At 42.3% G+C, this 14209-nt stretch overlaps 1 protein-coding gene across 1 annotated transcript in view; it reads left to right on the top strand.

Annotated features, from left to right (window-relative positions):
• The window catches only part of STXBP3 (syntaxin binding protein 3), a 758101-nt gene that overhangs the window by 486537 nt on the left and 257355 nt on the right, over positions 1-14209 (top strand). The window lies entirely within an intron of this gene.

The raw sequence follows: 14209 nt of genomic DNA, 5'->3' as shown, positions 1-14209 counted from the left end.
ACGATTTTTTCAGCCGTGGTTCATCTTGATTCCTTGCCGTAAAATCTGCAATGGCTACCTGTTACAGCTAATTAGTGTAGTTGTGCAGTTTATTTTTGGAGCCGGCACTTTTCCATGTCAGTAGTATTCAGTCATTTTTCCTATTTTTGTAAGAACCGACACTGTTCATTTCTTTGAACTGTTGTGCCTGGGTCTCATGAGAAGGAAAAGATTACCACATCAGATCTTCATCTTCTGTTAATAAATACTGTCCACAATAAAAAGGGCTGTCTATGGCTTTAATGAGAGCCTTGCCTTTTTATCCTCAGAATGCCTGGTTACTTTCAGGAAAGGAATTCTCATCTCCTAGACCTCAGTTGTACTTTCTCTGGTGCCCACAGGCAGCTGACAGTGCTAACTTGTTTAGATTTAGTCTGCAGTCTGAAACTACAAAACAAAAATGGACACTTCCTGAAAGATGGCACATACTAAACAAAACTGAACCTAAATTGGCAGCAGAGCTTGTAGGTAAATCATAATATGCATCTTTATTAAAGGAAAAAGAAATTATCTTTGTGTAACTTTAAAATTTTTATAGTGCTTGTTTTTAAAAGGAAAATTGGCATGAAGTGTTAAGCTTTGCGCATGTACCTTCTTCAACCTAGAGTTCTTTGCAATTGCATACCCAGTCTCTAGTCTAATCAGTTGTTCAATTCAAAAATCATATGTTCCGTCCTTATGGAAGAAAACGTGAATCATACCATTACATAAAGGAGGTAACTGTACCGAAATGACAAACTATAGACATATTGCCTTCCTGTCCCCTCTTCTAAAATATTGGAGAAATGCATCTGCAAACAACTGAACTTCATGAAAACCTATGCATCCTGAGCCAACATGGCTTCTGGCACACAGTACAATAAATGCCCCTGTATCCTTCCTAGACATCATGATTAAGGCCAGGGGAGAACAGTAAATTAGTGTCTTCCCTTTTTCTAGACCTCTCTAAAGCTTCTGATACTGTCTCCCATCCCAAACTACTGTCAAAACTGGCTGCCGTAGGTCTAGCCAGCTCTACTTTTAACTGGTATACTAGCTGTATAATAAACAGCTGAATAGTCACTGTGATGTATAAATATAACACACAAGCTCAAAAGTCATCTGGGAACCACAATTTATTGCCAGTTTAGCACTTTCGTTCACATACAGTGAAATTCTTTGGAACAAATAATGAGCTTCCTTACCAAAGCATAAAACACCTCTAAATCGCATGAAAAAATATGTACAATCATCTTCTCAAATTAGTAGAGAAACTGCCTAATTTACCTAAAATACTAAAATGATGCATAAAAAGCACTGTACGACTTAAATCCTATAATAAATACACATATTAAATCTCGCCCACAGTCATTACACTTAATATTTCAGCTTTAACAGACAGTTAATATGACACATTTCATTTATCCCAGGTGGGTTATTGGCATTCAAATATAATTGCCACCACAACTCACGGCGTTCCACATATTCACGTGTAAGCCCACCCGTGGGGTTATGTTCCACTTGTTCAAGCACAAGAAATTATGACCCTCATTTCATTTAATGTGCTTGAAAAAGGCATTAGTAATTTTGCCTTTTTTATTATTGTAAATGTATTCGTAGATCTATTCACGGATCTTTCTTTCCATCTTGCCTATATAAAATGCTGGACAAACCTGGCATTGAACTAAATATACTAAACTTTTAGAATTACAATTAAAATATCCCTTCATTTGTATAGTCCTATTTCCAATACTAACAAATTCACTAACCAGTATATACCTGCATTGATTGTAGTGACCACACTTAAACATCCCCACTCCCCTGTTGGGGCAGGACCCATGGGAGTGGTCTCTGCTCTTCCAAGTAATTTTTAAAATATTTATCTTTTTTTTTTTTTTTTTTTTTTTTGTAAGAAACCAATGGTTTATCTCCTACTTTTTCCTTTAAATTCCAATGTTCATTAAATAACCCCCTGTACCACTGTGCAAAGTGTATCGAGTCACAAAAGCTTTCTTGTACTAGAAGTTCTGTGTTTCACTACCAAGGTCTTGAGACCATCACCCATCATAACAGGTATAAAAAAACATTTTTTTTTCTTTTAACAGTAACTTATTCAAAGATAGGATTGACAAATATTTGGACATGCCCCCTGTCTAAAAACATACAGTAGAGTCTCGATTATTCAAACTGATTGGGGACCTAGGGTAGTTTGGATAATCAAACATATAACTGAACCAGATAAAAAAAAACTTCTAAAAATGTTTTTGAAGAACATTAAACAAGAAAAATAAAACAAATTTACTGTAAGTACAAAATGATACAGTATATTGTAGTAAAATATTTATTTGCCAAATTACAGAATGAGAGATAGACAACGGCATATAATCCACTATAAAAAAAAAAAAAAAAAACATGAATTGTTTTTTAAACCAAATTTGATGGTCTTTTCTTGGCAGCTAAATCACGCATTCTCTTTAACAGCAGAAGTTGAATAGGGCAGCTTTCTTCTTGTTGCTTATACCAGGACATTGCAGTTTACAGTGGTGTAAAAGCCTCTTCATGACGTGGTCCACTTTTTCCTGTTTTCTTCACCATCCCCATTACACAACATCTTCGTTATCGGTCACTGCCTTTTCTTCTCCTTGCACAAGTGACAACATTTCATCACCATTCAAAATTTGAAAGCCAGGATCATTGTTTTCTAACCACATTTGTGCATCATCTTTGTCACAGTCGGAAAATCATGGGATTGCCTGGAACATGTCCAGAGCAATCCCCATCAGTTGTCTCATTTTCTCCTCTTTCATCCAGTAATCTATTCCAAGCCTTTTTAATGTTATCTTGTGAGAGTGTGTTTCAAGCATCAGCTACCGTACAACAACAATCTTTAAGATTGTCTTTTTGAAAAGGTCACCACACTTTCCTCATCTTCCACCAATAATAAACAATGTAGGACTTCCTTGTAAACCTTTTTAAGCTTTTATGTAACACCTTGATCCAGTGGTTGAATCAGTGCTGTTACATTTGGAGGCAAAAAAAATCACTTCAAAATTTTCATCAACGGCATTCAGATGTCCTTCATGGATAGGGCCTCCCAGGTAGCCTCAACCACTACAAACCCTATGAAGCTTCTGAAGAGGTTATTTTAGACAGATGGGGCAAAAAGCCTCACACTACTCTCTCTCTCTCTCTCTCTGAAAGCTGTCAGTTGGTCTTCATACAAATACAAGAAAGGTAAGTTTATGCTTTACAGTTAACTAAAAAAGCTATCCTCTGATGAGATAAGAGATAAGAAAAATCTATGGTAAATGGTATAAACAACAAACAGTTAAGTAACCATTCCTTAAAATGTGAGTTATTAGTAACCACTCCTTAAAATGTGGTGATGTACTGGAGGCTTATTTAGATCAGCCATGACTGGCACTGAGATAAAGAGACATGCATGGCTGAAGGAACAAGTTTACGGATCATGTTAAAAGCTAAGTTAGTAGATGCTCCTATGGATAAGACCAGTTTTGATGTTAACTCATCCAAACCAAAAAAAAGTGCAGCTGACTGCACTTGGGGCACATATGCAGCAACTATTCCAGATCTCTCTCCCAAAGAGTTAAAGACGGTATCCTTGAAGCCCATAGACCTTCAACAAAAGAAGAACGCTATGAGGGAAATGGAAAAGGTTTGTCATTTGGAGTGCTGAAAGAGGGAAGGATGTGTCCGGAATATAGATATAGCTATTCTGAATTGCCTTGGCAGAGCTTCTATACACAGGCCTCCTATTCCTCTCCATCAAGATACATGCATCAGCTATTTCAGCAGAATACAGCTTTGATCCACCTGTAGTTGTTGACTGCAGATGCTATCCAGTTCGGACATCTAACATATATGTGGGTGAAAAAAACTGTACTTTTCTCCACTCCTGGCTGTGATGGTGCATTATCCAGCAGTAGTAGTACTTTTCCAGTTTTCTTTTCTTTCTCTCTGAGCTTCTTTACATTTTGGATGAATTCATTTGTTTACCATTCAAGAAACATTTCACAGTTCTTCCAAGCATTCTTCTGGGCTCAGTAGCACAGTGGGAGACATGTCACATTTTTGAAACATCAGGGCTTTTTGGCTTTGCCGATCATTAGTTGGAGGTAGGAGATGGCCTCCAGTGGCATTTGTGGTTACCATAATTGTTACTTGCTCTTTGCTAACTTTAAAACCAGGGGCCACTGTTTCTTACCTTGATGCAAGTGATTTATGGGGCAGTGATTTCCAGGTTAAACCAGTTTCATCGACATTATACACTTAGTGAATAGCCTTCGTTTTCCAAAAGAGCCAAGAATGTTTGTTTAAATTTTTCAGCGGCAGGCACGTCACCAGATAGAGATTCCCATTGAACCTCTAATTCTCGTGTGCCATGGCAAGGTTTAAATTTCTTTAACCATCCATTGCTAGCCTTAAAATCGGACATACCATCGAGCTTATTGTTTAACTCGAGTGCCTTTTCACACATTAGAACAGAAATAGGTTCCCCTTTGCTTCTTCTTTGCACAAACCATAAATACATTTCCTCTTCTAATTTTTTGTCATTTTTTTTCCCATGGTTTTTCTTTATAACCCATGTTCACTCTCCAGATTTGATGCAGACTTCAAAATTATACCTTTACTTTTGATATCACAGAATGCAGCCTTCCCAACATTGGAAATCTTCACAAGAGATGATCCATTTTCATCCTTTTCTAGTCTATTGATAATTTGTATTTTTTTCGGTAGATAAAACATTGTGGTTCTTTTTTGTTGTAGACAACATATTCATGCACAAAAATATACCCATAACAAAAATAACAGAACTGAATACAGTATTGTATGCCCATGTAGGCAGCCCCAACTCATCTGCTCCATGGATCAATCACGTCCTGTAGATGACTCATTATCAAAGCATGCATCCGCCACTCACTCACTGCATATTTGCCTTTTAGAAAATACCTTGTACTGTACAGTATAATAGTTAAAGGTGTTTACATTACAGACACAAGGTGAATTATTTGACTCACAAGGAGTAATTGACTAGACTTAAAATGGCCCAAAAGGGCAGTCAGCGTAGTACTGCACTAATCTATGAACCTATTGTATTTGGATTTAATTTAAAACTTATTTCAAATTTTATAGCACAAACACTGAGACATTTACTAAACAAAGCAATGCAGTCTCCCAATGAAAACAGACTTAGCATTAAAACTTTTCTATCCTTGAAACTAACTTTCATTCAAACAGCATTGAAACCCATCTGGCCAATAGTGGATAAAGTTTATCTTTGGGCTTTTTTTCAAATCATAGGCCCCTTGCACATTTTTAGGACCATGCATACATGAATACACCTTCTTGACTGTATTAAATTATATTCCCTATATAATACAGCACCACTTGTTAGAGCATATTTTAAACTTGTAGTTTCAAACATATTTCCAGTAAGCAATGAATCAAAATGTATGAACCAAGAATGAAAAAATCCCCAATTCAGAACATTTCATTAGTAAAAGTCTACTCAAACTTCTGTCATTACAATCCACCAGTGTCAGTCAATGCGCAATCTCTACAGAAGTAAAAGTCATCTGAATAAGCACACATTAAATAGATCTGTAACTGAGGACTACAGCATCAGCAGTCCATCTACATACTGTGGGAGTAGAATCTACAGCCTTCTGCATCAAAAGCAAGTATACTGCCTATTGTGCTACTAACAATGCAAACAGACTTGGCATAAGCAGCAGTAAACGTTTCTTCCCCTGAAGCTCTCGGCTCCTTGTAGAATGCACTTCTTGTAAAATGCACTTGACACTCAACCATATCTCTCAACTATGTAGCACAAGAAATTTGGAAAAAGCCAAAATTTATGGGGGGAGGCTCAAAACCCATTTTAAATATTGCTTGTATAATCTTAGAAAGTTGCTAGAATAAAAGGTTTTGTGTTACTGTACCATGCATTTCCTGAAAGATGGTCACAAGCCTTTTCGCCCAATGGACTGTTTATTAAAATAGGGTCTCTACCCATCCCCAAAACAGCATTATAAAACTCAGTTTCTCAGTGGCGGTAGGGTAGAGAACTCAGGCTCTTGTTTCTTGTGCCTAAGGTACAGGGTTTGAGCCAGAGAAATAACATTAACCATCAGATGTTAAGTTGTCAAACTCACCTTCATTCTTACTGGATGGGTTCGGAGCCGATCCTCGGCTCCGACTCGGCACTTGCTAAGCTCGAGAACTCATTTTACCAGCTCGAGGCAACCCTATATCCCATGATGCAAGGCGTGACTACCTTAGATCTCGTTTGCCGCTTCGCGAAGAGGTCTCCTTTTTACCAGCTCAGGTAAATTTTCAATTTATTCAGAGATTAGTCAGAGTTTTTCCCCTTATTTTCTATAGGTCCTTTATTGGGTATATTTTTTATACTTATAGTTATCTCCTACCCTATATTCCCTTCCTTTACGTTAGGTTTTATTTCCTTCAGGCCTTAAGCCTCCCCCTCAGTTAATTCTTGTCAGGTTGTGTGTGTGTGTTTTTTGGGGATTAACTGTGTGATTGTTGTGTGGTTGTCTGTTTCTGGACATTATTATGTCTAAAGAGGTAAAGGTCTCAGGCTTCAAGAAGTGTGACTCGTGCTGTCAGAAAATGTCTCTGACAGACGGTCACACTTCTTGTGTGTATTGCCTGGGGCCTTTACACCTGCAGGACTCCTGTGCCATTTGTCACTCCTTTAGCCAGAGAGTCCTGCAGGAACAAAGAAATAAATTAATTCTTCGTGGCTTGTTAAAGCCAGAGGGTTCTCCGACCAAGACTGGGTCGGTTAAACCCTCTAAGCCATCTAGAGCCCAGGCTACTGTTTCTAAGCCTTCGGCTGTGGCTCCGACTCCTTCGGAGTCGAGATCGGCTCCGGCTGGAGCCGATCTTTCCACCTTGGAGGTTGTTGTGTCAGCTCCGTCCGGCTCCGACACACAGATGCCCATTACTTTGTTGGCTCTGGCCGGAGCCGACGTGTCTTTTTCCAGTATTGGAGCCGAGGCGTCTTCGGCTCGATGGCACCATCCAGGAAGAGATCTCGGTCTCCTTCCCTGGAGTCGATTCGTTCGGCACCGGGATCTCCTCTTTTGTCGGAGTGGAGCCATCGGAGCCGATCTTCAAGATCGTCCAGGCTGTCAGACCATGAGTTAGAGAGGGTGGTAAGCAGACTGTTGAAGTCACAGGCACTAGCCCAAATCCTCCATAGCCCGTCTCAACAGACGTCTACTATTTCTCTTCCCCCTGAACTTCCTCCTCCGACTCTTCTTCTGAGTTCGGAGCCGGAGCTTCTCGGAACGGTGACCGTGGGTGCGCCGGAGCCGATACTTCCCCTTTCGGCTCCGATCTCCTCCATGAGACCTTCGTTGGAGGGATCCGGTCGTCGAGTTTCCCTTGTCCGAACCTGCTCTCCCTCTTGGAGCTTCGGCATTGGTGAGCTCTGCTCCGACATCGGCTTCGGAGCCTTCTCTTTCGGTGGGGCCAGGGATTCCTGTTTCTTCGGAGTGGGAGTCTTCTGGCCTCCCTGGGAGAGGAGCCTTCGAGGTGATGAGGAGTGTCCTAGCCCCCGAGCTTGGTCAACGGTCTATCCCTTCAGCTCCTCCTTCGGTGCCTGTTGATGTCTCTTGCCAGTCTGTTGCTCCCAGACCCAGAGATCCATCGCCGCAGGTTTCCCCATTGGGAAGAACTTCCTCTTCCGAGGTTTCTCCTGATCCTGCAGCAGAACCCCCGCGTAAGAGGACGTGTAAGAGGAAGCACACAGACTCCCCTGAGTCTACTACATCAGATACTGACTTAGATGAGTCGGAGGGTTCCCCACCGTCCCCCTCTGAGGATGTCCCTTTTCAGACATCCTGGAACTCCTTAAGCAGAGGGGGAACTGGCCTTCCATTAACCCCTCCGAGGATGAGTCTGTATACCTGGAGGCTTTCGGATCTCGACCCTCCACCTCCTGGGTGTCTCCGCCTTTCGACCCACTCATGCAAGTAGTGGCTCGGAAGGCGTGGGCAGCCCCGGATTCCGTGGAACCAGTTCCTAGGAGGCCCTCCAAATTCATTACAGCCCTGGCAGACAAACAGTTCCTTTCTAAGGCCGTCCCTGTTGATGCTATGGTGGTGGCGGCGGCCACCAAGAAGGAACTTGCTGATCCTTCTGTGCCTGTTCATCCTCCTAATAAGGATTCTAGGACCATGGACAGGTACGGCAAGCGGATGTTTTCTTCAGTGACCTTTGCTATGCGTTCGCTGAACTACCTTTGTCACTTCACCAGGCTTCAGAGAGATATTCTCAAGGAACTAGGTGAAGTGGTTCAGGATCCTTTGGCATCTGGGGCTCAGGAAAAAATTGCCTCGCAGCTAGGAATCCTCAATTCTTTGACTAACTCCAGCATGCGGCTCATTTCTTATGCAGCCGATAGGGCGAGCAGGGCCGCAGGCACAGGAGTGGCACTTAGGCGTCAGGCCTGGATGCAGCTTTGTAATTTTGCAGACCCTTTTAAGGCGTCCTTCACCAATACCCCCTTCGACGGTTCGGCTTTGTTCGGGCCGCAGGTGTAGGATACATTGACCAGGTGTGAGCAAGACTGGCAAGACCCTTTCTGCCGTAGGAGTCCATTTTTCCACCCCTTCAAGACCCTATCCAAAGGGTCAGAAGGGAGGGAAAATGTGGTTCCGTAAATCCAAAGGAGTCACGCCGGACACACGTGGTCAGTTTACTCCCAGAGGCAGAGGGGATAATAATAGGCGCCGCCCTAGGGGCAGAGGGGGGTCTGCAGAATCAGGGTAGCAGGGAGACTCTCCCTGATAAACCCTTCCAGCATCCCTGAGGTGTTGCCCGACTGCCCACCCTTGGAGGCAGTCAGGGGAAGATTGTCGCTGTACCCAATAGCCTGGCGTTCCCTCTCTCAAGACAAATGGGTACAGTCAATCATATCCAAGGGCTACAAGATCCCTTTCGAGAGAGGTATCCCGTTCCTCATCATTCCCTTCCAGACATCTCACCCGGTCTAAGGGAATTGGCAAAACAGGAGGTATCAAAACTCCTGGCAAAAAGAGCCATCCAAATAGTGCCAGCAGACCAAGTAGGATCCGGCATCTACTCAAGATTCTTTTTGGTCCCCAAAAGGACGGGAGATTGGAGACCAATTTTAGACCTCAGCAAACTAAACAAGTTTGTCAAAAAGGCAAGGTTCCGGATGGTCACGCTTCAGTCCATTCTACCCTTTTTGGGCAAGGACAACTGGATGTGCTCAATAGACCTTCAGGATGCTACTATCATATAAAGATTCACAGGCGCCCAGAAGGTTTCTCCGCCGGCTGGGGTCCAGTCATTTTCAATTCAGAGCCCTGCCCTATGGACTCACTACAGCCCCCAGAGTGTTTACCAAATGCATGGCAGTGGTTACGGCTCATCTGAGCCGTCAAGGATTCCAGGTGTTTCCGTATCTAGACGACTGGCTCCTCTCCGCCACCACCAGGCATCAAATTCTCCAGGCCAGAGACTACACTCTGCAAACCTGCAAGCAATTGGGGATTTCAATAAACTTAAAAAAAATCTTCTCTGTCGCCTTGCCAATCTATTACCTTTATAGGCGCAGAATTAAACACTATCAGCATGTCAGCCAGACTCACAGAAAGCAGAATTCTGGACATTCAGAAGTATGTTCAGATCATATTACTTAGCAAGAAGATCAGAGCCAAATTTGTCCTGAAGGTTCTGGGTCTTATGGCTGCGGCCATTGTTCTTCTGCCATTAGCCCACTTCCACATGCGTCTTCTGCAGTGGATGTTGTTCACTCAATGGTCATTCCAGCAACTCCCCATGAGTCACGAGATTTTTGTCACGCAGTCGTGCAAGGATCATCTAACCTGGTGGATGTCTTCTTCTCTGCTCCATCGGGGCCGACTGTTTCTTCCCCCAGTTCCGGTTGCCACAGTCACTACAGATGCCTCTCTGATCGCGTGGGGGGGGCACTGTCAGGGCTGGATGGTCCATTGGACTTGGCAACCCATAGAATACCATCTGCACATAAATGTCCTAGAGATGAGAGCAGTGCTTTTAACATTGCAAGCCCTCAACGACTTTCTTCCCTTAGGGACTATTGCAGTTCAGACGGACAACATGTCTGTAGTCTGGTATATCAACAAACAGGGCGGGACCAAGTCCTACCCACTGTGTCGAGAAGCTCTCAGACTTTGGCAATGGGCAATCTCCTCTCATCGGTTTCCTGATAGCAACGCATATCCCCGGGAGATCCAACCTCTTAGCGGACAGACTGAGCAGAGCTATTCTCATGCCACACGAGTGGTTTCTCAAACAATCGGTAGTGGACGAGATTTTTCAGAGGTGGGGTTTCCCTTCCTGCGACCTTTTTGCTACACCCCAAAACAGCAAATGCTCAGACTTCTTCACCCTCTTTTTTCTACCAGGCCATTCCCCGAGAGACTCTCTAACCCTGGATTGGCCCTTGGACTTCTGTATGCTTTTCCTCCATTTCCACTGAATACCACAAGTTATTCAGAAAGCTACCATATTGAGAGCCAAGTTGATACTCATTGCCCCTTACTGGCCTCGACAAATTTGGTTTCCGTCCCTGCATCGTCATCTCCTGGCCCAGCCTTGGCATCTGGACCCAGTTCCAGATCTTCTGACCACCAGTCGGGTCATCCGCACCAGGCCATTCATTTTCTCAACCTCACTGCTTGGTTGCTCCACTTCCTTCCTTAGCCAGGCTTCCTATGATCTCTAACCCTGTTAGGAACATCATAGTAGCTTCTCTAAAGTCCTCCACCAGAAAGATTTATGATAGTAAGTGGAAACTCTGGGCAAAGTCTAAACACATAGATCCCTTTACTGCTCCACTGCATTCAGTTTTGGACTTCTTAGCAGAGATTTTTCAATCGGGATCTTCTTCTTCTACAGTTAAAGTCCAATTGGCAGCAATCTCTAATTTTCATGTTGGGTTAGCGGATCAAAGCATTATGTCCCACAAGCTTTGCAAAGCCTTTCTGAAAGGTATATTTCTACTGAAGCCTCCAATCAGAGATCCTCCTCCGCAATGGGATTTGAATCTAATGCTGGCATCCTTGATTCTACCCCCCTTCGAACCGGCTGCTACATGCTCCTTAAAGTTTCTTTCCTGGAAAACAATTTTCTTGCTTGCTGTTACTTCAGCTAGAAGGGTTTCTGAACTTCAGGCCCTCTGTGTCCGTCCCCCTTAATTGGTTTTTCACAAAGATAGGGTGTCTTTAAGAACTAATCCATCTTTTTTGCCCAAAGTTGCTTCCCATACGAATCTTAACCAATCTATTGATTTGCCAGTTTTTTTCCCCAATTATTCAAACAAAGCTGAACAAAAACTTCATTGCTTAGATGTCCATCGTCAGCTCAGATATTATTTGGACAGAACTAAACAGTTCAGAAAATCTGATCAACTATTCCTTTCCTATGCAGAGAACAGAAAGGGTCTTCCAGTCTCTAAAGTGACCTTATCCAGATGTCTGTCTTCTATTATTTCTTATGTTTATCATCTTAGAGGCAAGCAATTATCCTCTAAACCAAAAGCACATTCTACCAGGAGCCTGTCCACATCTACAGCTTTTCAGGATAGGCTACCTATTGACACCATTTGTGCAGCAGCCACTTGGGCCACTCCTCACACCTTTGTCTCTCATTATAAATTGGATTTGGCCTCCAGGGACAGGGCTAGGTTTGGTTCCACAGTTCTCAAGAGTCTGTTCCATTGAGCCACCCAGGATAGAGGTGCTAGGACGCTGTCCCATCCAGCAGAATGAAGGCGAGTTTGACAACTTAACATTTAGAAGTTATGTACATACCATAACGTTCCATGTTAGTTGTCTTCTCGCCTTCTTTCTAAGGCCCCTCCCTCCTTCCCCCTGGCCTGGACTGATCTTGAGGTTGTACCTTCCTTTGTTGGGGTTGTTGTCACTCTTTCCAAGAGTTTCCAGTAGGAAGAGTCATTATTATTAGTGGCTATTTGCCTAGTTTCTCCTACAGTTAGTATCTTCTTCCTGGGGAAGAAGTGTTTTTGGCAGGGTTTTTCTTCTAGCTACCAAACGAGATCTGAGGTAGTCACACCTTGCATCATGGGATATAGGGTTGCCTCGAGCTGGTAAAATGAGTTCTCGAGCTTAGCAGTGCGAGTGGAGCCGAGGATCGGCTCCGAACCCATCCAGCAAGAAAGAAGGCGAGAGAAGACAACTAACATGGAACGTTATGGTATGTACATAACTTCTAATTATCCCTAGTTGGGGCATTTTATACACACGCACACACCTATTGCAGACATTTCTATTCCGATTCCGTGAAGCAGAAATGTACAGCTAAATTCCCTTCAGAAGTAATAGCAGCAAATCAGCTAAGTTCCCTTCCAGCAACAAACTCAATTCCCACAGCAACAAAACAGCTAAAATTCCCTAAAGAAGCAAGCAATGAATGTTAAGTTCCACTCTGTAAAAAGACTCATGACGCATGTACAGATGCAACTGCTCGGTTCGGATAATTAATGGTTCAGATAACTGATGTTCGAGTAATCAACGCTCTACTGTATTTGTCAAAATTTCTTATTCCTTTTAAAATGTATCAAATTCAAAGACCATTCGAGCAAGACAACCCAAATGACTCTTCAGCACAGCCTTTTTTTTTGATGTCTTGGGTGACAGCTATTAAAATGGAAAAAAGAATTTAGAAAAAGTGGGCTTCTATGAATATTCCATACAGATTTAGCACTCTGATAATCCTTTTTTTTAATTTTATGTCCAAACAAGTTATAACTTTCTTTCTTACTTTGAATGTAAATTTCAAAAACTCTTATTGTTAATATAATTATTTATTTATTTATCTTCTCTGTCGGTACAAAGGATGAGTATATCATCCAGGAACGGTCTTTACAAGGCCCAAGAAGTAGTAAATGGCCTACTGAAAATATTTTCATGCTGCCAATGGGCCATGACAAAATTAGCAAAAAATCAAGGGAGCATGCAGCACTCATCTCTACCCCTCATTTTTGTTGAAACAATTGTCCTTCAAAATATATATAATTTTTATTTAAAACCAACTCCATGAGGGCCACCACTCTTCCCATCTTCTGTACTGTCCAGTATCCCCTCCATCTTTTTAAGTAATTACTCATCTGCAAAGCCTATATCCGCGGTGGTGGTGCTGCGGTAACGTTGTCGCCTCACAGTAAGACACTGTCCAGTTCGATTCTCAGCTAGAGCGTCTACTGCATGGAGACATGTGTGAATGGGCATACCTTTGTTGAAGGTTGTGCATCAGGGCTGGCAACTCGGCACGTAAAAATCAACTGCCAATCATTAGCGGACTGGAGTTGCGCTGTGGCAACCCCTAGCCGGGAAAAGCCGAAAGACACATACATACTCATCTGCAAAGCCTAATCTTAGTTCTCTTCTGTAAACAAGCCAGCTCTAAAATTATAAAAGATTGTAGAAACACAGTAATAACCAGCTAGTTACAGAAAGCTGTAAATACTTACAAATGTAGATCATAACGTTTTTTTTCTGTCACCTTAATTGTATCATGTTAATATTGTACTGTGATCCGTTCTGTCATCCGACTTGTATTACAAATTGCGTATTATTGTACATGTATTAAATTTCCTTTTATTAGAGCTTTCTCTCTGGATCCCCGATGAAAATGGGTTCTATGCGCAGTCAGACTTTCCTGGTAAACAAATGGCAGATGGATAAGAATCTCTAGGACTTCATCAAAGGTTCGGTTCAGCTTGGCAACAAAAAACTTCCCAGAGTCTGCCTCTTCCCCTTTTCCCATATTACTTTAAAGTCAGTTTCATTGTCTTCTTTTGGAAGATGTACTGCTCATTTTTTTTGTTAGTCTGTTTACGGATTACTTTTTTAAGTTGTCAGATTTTGTTTTTCTTTTTGTTTCCTTTTTGTCTGTGTGTGTGTGTGTGTGTACTGCCCAGGTTTAGCCATAGTCTGTCTAACTTGTTTAGATGTACACCACTTGTCTATTTCTTGTGATGTTTGTGCTGGGTTCCCTAAGCAAACCCTTTGGACCCCAAAAAAACTTCTTTTAAGAGTTTTTATTACCTGGAGATGGCGAATATGGAGGAGAGTCTTACTTTTCCCGTTTCCACAAGAAGTTTCAATATCCT

Source organism: Protopterus annectens, chromosome 10.part0 (assembly GCF_019279795.1).
Source record: "Protopterus annectens isolate FY-2018-M chromosome 10.part0, PAN1.0, whole genome shotgun sequence".
Taxonomy (NCBI): domain Eukaryota; kingdom Metazoa; phylum Chordata; order Ceratodontiformes; family Protopteridae; genus Protopterus; species Protopterus annectens.
This window is presented reverse-complemented; position numbering and strand designations above follow the sequence as displayed.